Source organism: Palaemon carinicauda, chromosome 18 (genome assembly GCF_036898095.1).
Source record: "Palaemon carinicauda isolate YSFRI2023 chromosome 18, ASM3689809v2, whole genome shotgun sequence".
Lineage (NCBI taxonomy): Eukaryota > Metazoa > Arthropoda > Malacostraca > Decapoda > Palaemonidae > Palaemon > Palaemon carinicauda.
The window spans coordinates 67,105,874-67,117,206 of record NC_090742.1 but is presented as its reverse complement, the minus strand read 5'-3'; the positions used below and the strand labels follow the sequence as shown (position 1 = coordinate 67,117,206).

General features: G+C 43.6%; 1 protein-coding gene across 1 annotated transcript in view; it reads left to right on the top strand.

The window, feature by feature from the left end:
- Positions 1-10,364: 10,364 nt before the first annotated feature.
- LOC137657878 (cysteine protease ATG4D-like) overlaps positions 10,365-11,333 on the top strand; it is a 39,390-nt gene continuing 38,421 nt past the window's right edge. The window contains exon 1 of the mRNA XM_068392486.1: positions 10,365-10,516. The gene's annotated coding sequence lies outside the window, so the exon portion shown is untranslated. The remainder of the gene's footprint in view (positions 10,517-11,333) is intronic.

Below are 11,333 nucleotides of genomic sequence, written 5' to 3'. Positions count from 1 at the left end.
TTGATGGCATTGTATAACCGAGAATAGCTCTACCTAAAGGTGCACAAGCAAGAGAGCACAGGAGCACTGCAAGGAAGCGTATTCAATTGCTTTCTCTAAACTATAGTCCATTTCTTTTAGCGATGCATATTTGCACCGACTCGCGGCGGGGCCCTTTTAGCTCGGAAAAGTTTCCTGATCGCTGATTGGTTAGAATTATCTTGTCCAACCAATCAGCGATCCGGAAACTTTTCCGAGCTAAAAGGGCACCGCTGCGAGTCGGTGCAAATACGACTTGCTAAAAGAAACGGACTATAGTTACCTACATTAAAGGTTTAAAGGCCGCTCATGAATGGCAGGGGCAAGGGACAGTGAAATGAAAAAATGCCAGTGACGGTAGAGATCCACTCATAATGTAAATTATTATTAATATTACTTGCTAAGCTACAACCCTAGTTGGAGAAGAAGGATGCTATAAGACCAGGGGCACAAACAGGGAAAATAGCCCAGTGAGGAAAGGAAACGATGAAAAATAAAATATCTTAGGAACAGTAACATTAAAATAAATATTTCCTATATATACTATAAAAATTTTAACAAAACAAGAGGAAGAGAAATGAGATAGTGTGCCCGAGTGTACCCTCAGTCAAGAGAACTCCAACCCAAGACAGTGGAAGACCATGGTATAGAGGCTATGACACTACCAAAGATCAGAAAACAATGGTTTGATTTTGGAGTGTCCTTCTCCTAGAAGAGCTGCTTGCCATAGTTAAAGTCTCTTTTACCCTTACCAAGAGTGAAGTAGCCACTGAACAATTACAGCGAAGTAGTTAACCTCTTAGGTGAAGAAGAATTGTTTGGTAATCACAGTGTTGTCAGGTTTACGAGGATAGAGGAGAATCTGTAAAGAATAGGCCAGACTATTCGGTGTCCGTTCAGGCAAAGGGAAAATGAACCGTAACCAGAGATAAGGATCCAATTTAGTACTGTCTGGTCAGTCAAAGGACCCCATAACTCTCTAGCGGTAGTATCTCAATAAAATATGATTTAAAACTTCCATTAAAAAGAGTATTTACGAGTCGATATATTTTTCATTTAAAAACATATTTAGATAAATGGCTAAAATTGCAAATGTAAATACAGTATATATAAATAAAATTATTCATGTAAATATACGATGATGCATATATATTATAAATTGTAAGATTGTAAATGTGTATTTCATAATAAAAGAAAAAAAAATCAAGCTAGCGGACTTCATCAGGCTTTACAAGCATAGGTCGAAACTGTTAAGTGTTGAAACGCTCTAAGTTTATTCTATTTGACTTAAGAAACAGTTACTTTTTCACATGTTTAAAGATTTAAATACCGCTCATGAATGGCAGAGGCAAGGGACAGTGACATTGTCCTATCAAGCAGGACAAAGCCATAGAGACTGACCATATATACATATGATCAGCGCCCAAGCCCCTCTCCGCCTAAGCTAGGACCAGGGAGGGCCAGGCAATGGTAGAGGCAAGGGACTGTACCAACCGTGTGTCACACAATTGTACATAATTATTTTGTATATATTATGCTTGTATCTGCGCTCTTCCCTCGCACTAAAAAGAACCTGAATGATCATGTCTCCGGTTTCACTCTGTAGCATTGTCTGTCTCTCGAACAGGTTATGTCCTGTTGCCTTGAGGTTTTGTATATAAAGGAGAGTGTTCCTTAATAAACAACTCAGATGATTGCATCCTGCCTTTGAGTTCACAACCCTCTCTCGGCCCGTCACATTGGTGACCTCGGAAGTCGACTCGCTCCCACCGCCTTCCACCCCCACCCCCCTCGCCCCTTCATCGTTGGTACTATGGCGGACACTACGGCAGTTGGTGCTGCGGCCGCGCCATTCAAACTTTCATCGTTTGCCAGCGGAGAGGCGTTTGCTTGGTTTCAGCGCGCAGAAGTCCAGTTTCGTATCAGGGGCGTGACTCGCTCAACCACCAAAGCTGATTATGTTCTCGCGGCGATACCCGAGGACACCTTCCCAGAAATATCCAACTGGCTTTGTGAACAAGGAGACACCCCAATAGCGTATGACGACCTCAAATCATACCTTCTGCAGCAGTACTCGCCGTCGCCAGCCGCCCGTATAGCAAAGCTTTTTCAGCTCTCGCAACAACCGTTGGGGGACCAAAGGGCTTCGCTTGCCCTCAGGGAAATGACCAGTATCGCTCGCCTTCAACCTGCCGCAGACGGCTCTCCTCGTGAGGTGAACCTACTCCGTGCCCTTTGGATACGCCGTTTACCTGAACCTGTGCGCGCTGCCATACCCGATGTCGATAGTTTACCCATAAAGGACTTGATGACCAAAGCCGACGCCCTTATGGACAGCCACTTCAGGACCTCCATCAACGCCTCCACCCCTGACTACGAGGATGCCTATTCAACGTCAACCGAAGCTGACATGAATGCCGTAGGACATACACGCCTACCCCGTGACGTGCCGAAGCGGCGACAAAGCCGCCCACCACCCACCAATCGCTCGCGCCCCAACGAACGACTTCTACAGCCACTTACTACCTCCCATCCGCCGCAGTTTTGCTACTACCACTTCAGATTCGGGGCAACCGCGAAGAAATGTGCCAAAGATTGTCAGTGGCCAAAAAACGTGTAAGTAGGCCATCGCTTGTGGCGGTGGCCTTCCATGTTTCTAATCTTTTCTTTTTACAGGATGCAGGAACGGGCGTGCGATTTTTGGTAGACACAGGTGCTTGTCGTTCTCTTCTGCCAAGGAAACTCTTCAAGGAACAACGTAGTCTGTCTACATCTGCCGACGTCCGCTTGGTAGCTGCCAACGGATCTGCGATACCCACCTACGGTTACGAGAACCTCACATTATCGTTTGGAAACGGTAAATTCAATTGGAAGTTTCTCGTTGCTGACGTCACAATGCCAATCCTCGGTGCGGACTTCCTCTCTCATTTCCACCTTCTGGTCGTTGTCGCCCACCGACGATTGGTCAACGCAGACTCGTACTTGTCGACACCTCTTCAACCCGCCCCCTCTAACCTCGCTCTCCACATCAGCGCACCCACGGATGCCTACGCCCACCTCCTCACGTCGTACCCGGAAGTTTTCCGTCCAGAACTTCGCCAAACGCCCACGGTTCCTGCCAAGCACAGTATTTATCACCATATCAAGACGACGGGACCCCCAGTCTTCGCAAAATTCAGACGTCTGGCACCGGAACGATTGGCAGCCGCCAAACAGACGTTCGCCGAAATGGAGAAAATGGGCCTTTGCCAAAAGGCCTCCAGCCCATGATCGTCACCCTTACACATTGTTCTGAAGAAAGACGGCTCCCTCCGTCCGTGCGGGGATTACAGGCGCCTGAAAATGCAAACAGAACCGGATCACTACCCCCTCCCAAACATTGCCGATGTAACCTCCTACCTGCACAAAGTAAAGGTTTTCTCTACGCTCGACCTCCTGAAGGGGTATTATCAGGTGCCTATGAACCCAGAAGACATCCCCAAGACCGCCATCACCACTCCGTTTGGCACATACACCTTCAATTACTCCTGTTTTGGCCTTCGTAATGCTGGGGAAACGTTTCAACGTCTCATGGATGGCATCTTAGGGGACCTCCCTTTCTGTGTATGTTATGTGGACGACATAATTGTGTTCTCCTCCTCAAAAGAGGAACACCTCCGTCACCTGCGCATCGTGCTCGACCGCCTGCAACAAAACAGCCTTGTAGTCCGGTATGACAAGTGTACCTTTGGCACCAACGAAGTGTCGTTCTTAGGGCACCGTATCACTCCTGAAGGAGTCCATCCCCTCCCTGAGAAGGTAGCAGCCGTTCAGAATTTCCCCACGCCCTCGACCGTCAAAGCTCTGCAGGAATTCTTGGGCATGATCAACTATTATCACCGTTTTCTGCCAGCCATTGCCGCCACTCTTGCTCCCCTCTACGCCTCCCTCAAGGGCAAGCCAAAGGACTTGAAGTGGGGTCCCCTTCAAGAAGCAGCCTTCTGCAATGCAAAGAAGGCCCTATCAACTGCTGCGGCTCTCACTTTTCCTATCCCACACGCCCCTCTCCTTCTCTCCACCGATGCCAGCGACGTCGCTATTGGTGCAGTACTCGAGCAGGTGGTCAAAGGCTCGCCCCGCCCATTGGCCTTCTTCAGCAGAAAACTGTCCAAGGCAGAATCGGGTTATTCTACCTTCGATCGAGAATTGCTGGCGGTGCACTTGGCTGTCCGTCACTTTCGCCATTTCTTAGAAGGTACGCCCTTCGTCATTCGCACATACCACATGCCTCTGGTGCACGCCTTCACTCGACAGTCTGACGCCTGGTCCGCCCGTCAACGCCGACATCTCTCCGCCTTGGCTGAATAAAATTGCACCCTCCAATACGTCCCTGGGAAAATGAATCCCGTTGCCGATGCCCTGTCAAGAAACACGTTGGCTGCCGTTCAACTGGGATTGGATTACAACGCCCTGGCTGAAGCCCAACGACAGGATCCAGAGTATCAAGCTTGTAGGACATCCTGCACGTCCCTCCGTTGGGAGGATTTTCCCCTCGAAAACTCCAACACCACCCTCCTCTGTAATGTCAGTACTGGTAGACCTCGACCTTGGATTCCTGCTCCCATGCGCCGACAGGTGTTTGATTTCATCCACGGCCTTTCACATCCTTCGTGCCGTTCTACTGCACAGCTGCTGAAGGCAAAGTTCATTTGGCACGGCATTTCTAAGGATGCTAAGGATTGGGTCCGTGCCTGTACTTCTTGCCAAACTTCCAAAGTACATCGACACACAGATTCAGGAGTGGGCACCTTTCCTCAACCTCAGCGTCGTTTCGCACACATTCACGTCGACGTTGTAGGCCCCCTACCCACATCACAAGGACATCGTTACCTGTTTACCGTCATCGACCGCTCCACTCGTTGGCCTGAAGCCATTCCCATGGAAACTGCAACGTCCGCCTCATGTACATCCGCCTTACTCTCTGGATGGATTTCAAGATTCGGTATCCCTGAGCATATTACTTCTGACAGGGGAACCACTTTCACCTCTCAATTATGGACGTCATTAGCGAATCTCCTGGGCATCACCCTACATCAGACAACGGCCTACAACCCCGCTGCCAATGGAATGGTTGAACGTTTTCATCGCACCCTCAAAGCAGCTTTGATGTCCCACTGCAAGGATTCCAACGGGTTTACTCAGCTTCGCTGGGTCCTCCTGGGACTAAGGACCAGCCGAAATGGTGTATGGCGACCCGTTGGTCGTCCCTGCCGAGTTTTTTCCTTCTACAACCTCCTCCGACGATCTCCAGCGCATACGTCACGTCGTGGGAAAATTTACTCCGTGCCGCCAGACTTACAAGCCCCTAGCGAAGCATCACATACCAACGGACTTGCACTCTGCAACGCACGTCTTCCTGCGCAACGACACCAGCAAGCCACCGTTAACGCCCCCTTACACGGGACCTTTCCTTGTGATCCGACGCAGTCCGAAAGCATTCCTCCTAAACATTCGGGGCAAAGAAGACTGGGTCTCCATTGATCGTCTAAAACCTGCTTATCTTCTGCCAGATGACCCGCCTACAGTTCGCCTCTCTAGATCAGGGCGCGCTATTTAACATGTACAGTATGTCATTTTTAGGGGGGGAGCCATGTACCAACCATGTGTCACACAATTGTACATAATTCCTATTGTATATATTATGCTTGTATCTGCGCTCTTCCCTCGCACTTAAAAGAACCTGAATGATCATGTCTCCGGTTTTCCTCTGAACTTTGTCTGTCTCTCGAACATGCCATGTCCTGTTGCCTTGCCGTTTTGTATATAAAGGAGAGTGTTCTATAATAATATAACTCAGTCGTTTCCAATCTGCCTTTGAGTTCACATCCTCTCTCGGCCCGTCACAGGACAGTGACATTGCCCTATCAGGCAGGACAATGCCCTAGAGACTGACCATATATACATATGATCAGCGCCTAAGCCCCTCTCCACCTGAGCTAAGACCAGGGAGGGCCAGGCAATGGTAGAAGCTAGGGACAGTGACTTTGCCCTACCAGGTAGGACAATACTCTATACACTGACCATATATACATATCATCAACATCCAAGCCCCCTCTCCACCTAAGCTAGGACCAAGGAAGGCTAGGCAATGGCAGAGGCAAGGGACAGTGATAGTGCCCTGTAAAGCAGGAGAATGCCCTGGTGACTGACCATATATATATATATATATATATATATATATATATATATATATATGATCAGCGCCCTAAGCCCCCTCTCCACCCAAGCTAGGACCAGGGAGGACAAAGCAATGGCTGCTGATATCTCAGATTGTAGACCTATAGGCTTCCCCCAAACGCCCCATCCTTAGCTCACAAGAATGATGAGGTTGAAGCGACCAAAGAAACTAACGGGTTTCAGCGGGACTCGACCCCCAGTCTGGCGAGCACCAGGCAAGGACGTTATCAACAGGCCACCACAACCCTAAGCTTAATCTTCTCACAAGCAAAGAAGTGTGGTGATACAATCCACCGAGCAAAAGCTACAGAGAAAATTCTTTTCCTCCCTGGTCTATTTTTCCTTGTTGGAGCCCTTGGGCTTATGGCATCTTGCTTTTCCAACTAAGGTTGCAGCTTAGCTAATAATAATAATAATAATAATAATAATAATAATAATATGCTCCATTTTATGTCAAATTTCACCAGCACCTTTCACGACACAGGCCTACAATGGGCTTTACTGTCATCACTACTGCAATTTGTATCCATAATTGAACATGATCTAAACATCAAGTCCTAAATCCAACATGAAGCATCGGAAATCTGACCTTTTTATATTACAGCCAAGGTTTAAACTTTTAAGGTAATTACCTTAGTTTGAGGTAATTTTCATGGTTTCAAGGTAATTTTAGGGTAATTTTAATTTTACTAGCTTGAAATTTAAGGAAATTTGCAAAGTTTTAAGGTAATCTAAGGTAAAAAAACAGCAGCATTTAAGGTAATGGCAACCTGACACATGCTCGAGTTTAAACCCTGATTACATCTCCTTGGCAAAACTCCTTTGAGAAATACAAGGAAGGAGCGGATGTCCACGTGCATTCCAAGGATCGTGAAACATCTGATGCAGTCTACATTGACCTGAATGCGTTTGGCAAGACGAGAAAGAGACAAATCATTGAAATGATCCATGAGTATGGGCTCAGCACATCGTACAACAGGATCTTAAAAATAGCACAGCTAGGAAATGCTATTGTTGTATATGTTGAAGATGGCTTAACCTGTCCCCAAGAGTTGAGAAAGACAGTCATGCATGTTAGGGGTACGGTGCCCCTATGTCTCGTGCATGGAGGCCGTGCATGTAGTGCACGGCAGCACGGGCATAATCGAACGCTCGGCGGAAGTATGGCCTGCTAACCCGACCAGTGTAGGGTTGCCAGATTGTGCTACTTTGAACAATTGTACATCATAATTTGGCTACTCTTCTCATCCTATTATTATTATTATTATTATTATTATTATTATTAAAAGCCAAGCTACAACCCTAGTTGGAAAAGCAAGATGTTATAAGCCCAAGGGCTCCAAGAGCGGAAAATAGCCCAGTGAGGAAAGGAATTAAGGAAATAGATGAGCTACAAGCGAAGTAATAAATGATCAAAATAAAATATTTTAAGAACAGTAACAACTTTAAATTAGATCTTTTATATATAAACTATAAGAACTTCAAAACAAACAAAAGGAAGAGAAATCAGATATAACAGCGTGCCCGAGGCTAATAACATTATCATTATCTTAAAATGATGAACAACAAGTTGACTATTCTAGTTTGAACTGATGTCCTTCCTATTCATTCATAGAAAATGGCGCTAATCTGAACACAATTATAGGGGTCCCTAATTGACACTGGAATGTCTTTCATTCGTTCCAAGACAATAGACTTGATCAGATCAGGTCCATATATGTCTCTCATACAAATAAGGAAGTATTTTCTTTATTTACCCCTAAAATCCGAACACCAAATTTAGATTTAAAAAGAAAATGGGAACGTGTTTCAGTTCACAGTTAAAATTATTAAACATCTCATTAAAGAGAAAATGGTGGCCGATGTGGTAACGTTCCTGACCGGTGAACGCCAGACTGGGGTTCGAGTCTCACGCAAACTAATTAGTTTCTTTGCTCGCTGCAACCTCACCATCCTTGTGAGCTATGGATGGGGGGAGCTATAGGTCTATCTGCTGAGTCATCAGTAGCCATTGCCTGACCCTCCATGGTCCTAGCTTGGGTGGAGAGAGGGGTTAGGAACTGATCATATGTATGTATGGTTAGTGTCTAGGCATTGTCCTGCTCGATAGAGCAATGTCACTGTCCCTTGACTCTGCCATTCATTAGCGGCCTTTAAACCTTTGGAGGCAAACATATACAGTATGCAACATCCGCTACAAACAACGGTACAAGTTACGCAAGAGTAACAGCTACTAATACAGACTTGCAAAGAGACTTTTAAACAATTCATAAGCATTGCGACAATAAAAATTAGACCCCAATAATAAACAGCATAATAATAGATAACTAGAAAAGTACTCTGAGAATGCAGACATACGCCATGGCAGCTTATTTTCCGAAACCAGCTTGCCTTTCCCAGAATCAATTTAGACCGTAAGCGTATTTAAAGTTCGTATGAAAACCATGTTGCAGCAAACATGGGGTTAGGGTTCGGGTTAATTTCAATTTGGTCGACCTTTTTTCTCGACCTTGACCTTGACCTAAGACTTTCAAAATTGAATCACTTCAACGTCTCGACATAACAATTAATCCCTGAAAGTTTCACTACTATATGAGTAAAATTGTGGCCAAGACGTTGCAAACAAACAAACAGACAAACACGAGCAAAAAAACAACCTCCTCCCAACTTCGTTGGCGGAGGTAACAATGTACCCACAACGCATTTCACTTTGGAAAATAAAGGTAGAAAGTATCGTGAAGAGGAACAAAAGACAGTCGAACCGTAAAATCAGTACAAGTGAGCTTCATGTATTTCAAAATATGCAGGATTCCACACAATATGAAGATAAATCTCTTGCTTGAGGGTACACTCGAGCACACTATTCTATCTTATTTCTCCTCTTCTTGTTTTTTTTTTAGTTTTTAGTTTATCTATGAAACACTTACTTTATTGCTATTACTGTTCTTACAATATTTTATTTCAGTAGTTAATTACTTCTCTTGTAGTTTACTTATTTCCTTTCCTCACTGGGCTACTTTCCCTGTTGGAACCTTCGGGCTTCTAGCATTCTACTTTTCCAACTAGGGTTGTAGCTTCGCAAGTAATAATAATAATAATAATAATAATAATAATAATAATAATAATAATAATAATAATAATAGCACAATGTTCAGAAGACGACTCATCAGATGAAGACTTCACACCCAGAAACGAACCTATCTCGGACTCAAATTCACCAATTCTTCTATCAGGAGATTTAAATCATTTGTAAGCAACACAGCATCAATCAACGGGAGAAATACAAGCCTCTCAGGTATCTCCAACTCTTCCGTTTTGAAAGATCTAGAAGGATAAACTTCAGCATACGAAAATACTATGCCAGTAGCCCAGAATACCAGAAAATAAAACGTGACAAAAAAAAAAAAGTATTGTAGGCTGTTGTTCTATCTTGAAGACCCTAACAGGAAAAAATGTACATTTTTACAACGAAAACTGTGGCTAAACCACACTTTATATTACGCCAATACTTGACTTTCTAAATTATTCCCTACCAAAGGCAGCTAGCTAACAGCCCTCATTCTTCTTTTACTCGCTTTGCCTACGAGCTAAAATGTCTTTTACTAAATAAATAAATGTAAACAGGACGCGTTTGTGCGATATATATATATATATATATATATATATATATATATATATATATATATATATATATATATATATATATATATATATATATATATATATATATATATATATATATATATATGAAGGTACCAAAGTACCAAATATAAAATACGAATCAAGATTAAAGTACCCTACCACAATGAACTGTAAAAGACTATTAATTACCCCTGCAATATAACTTATTCAACACATTAAATAAATAAATATGGAGAGAAAATAAATCAACAAAATAATACAATTATACTTATCAAAAGTGATTTAAGGGAAAGCGAGCTGTCTTCATTCGATTTCCGCACAGAAGCAACGTTTGGACACTTTCAGTATGATTCATACGATGCTTTATCATTTATTTACACCCACTTGCTTATTTTAATTGAAAGTAACTAAAAAAATTAATGTAATAATTTCAACAAATAATTAATGGCCAAGCTTATATCTAAAATACTTTAAAATATCGAAATAACAAAATTGTTAGAGTCAACAATTTTATCCCAGAGGTACGATAATCAAAACAAGCTTATGTTATTTTGTTGCAGACGAAAGTGAACGGAAGCGATTGCAGCAGATTGTCCAGTTGATTGATGTATTCCAAGTATTTATGTGTCATCCGGTGACCGTAAGTTAATTTCCATACCACAGTGCAGGGAATATTAAAAAATAAGTCAACACAACCCCATTTGACCTACTTTCGAGGTCAAGTTTCTCTGGTTGGACAGAAGGTCACACGACAGGGCCTTACGATTTTTTCCCCGTATAATCTACTACTCCACACATTCAGTCCTTTTTATGAAATTTAGAATATATAATAAACTTGACAAAGTTATCTACAACAAAGGAAATATAAGCTAAGTGCTCTAGCAAAGCTACGATAGGTTACCGTACAGAGGTTAGAAATCCACAGGCAATAGTCTTTGCTACAAATTTACCGTCTTTGCTAACGATACTAAAGAAAAATAAGGTTACGATGGCCAAAATCTGCACTTATCCAATGATGCTACCTTTGACTAGGTTTATTTGAGAAATGGGAGCCTTTGTATATCAACGGCCAGTTCCTCCCACGTCCATGAAAAATGGACACAAACTTACCTAAACTTTCCCCTAACCTAACCTAAAAGTCGTGTCTTTACGTACTAAGCTAACTGGGGGCTAACACACCCCTGCGAATCCCTAACACTGTCATATTAGCCAGCCGTTATCATACATACAGGTAGCTGCTATCACACATACACCCCAAGAAATGTTAGCCTATCCTCGAGTAGGGGTGAATGTAGTTCATTGGGAGTAGTGTGGACTTTATTTGTCAAATCAGTTTCTATTATAAAGTATGATTTAGTGTTACCTTGCCAGGAGTGAAGTCAGTTGGCAAGCGAAAACAGGGTAAGCCAAGAATACAGCAGTCTAAGGGGGGGGGGGGGGCGTAACCCCCTGAGTAG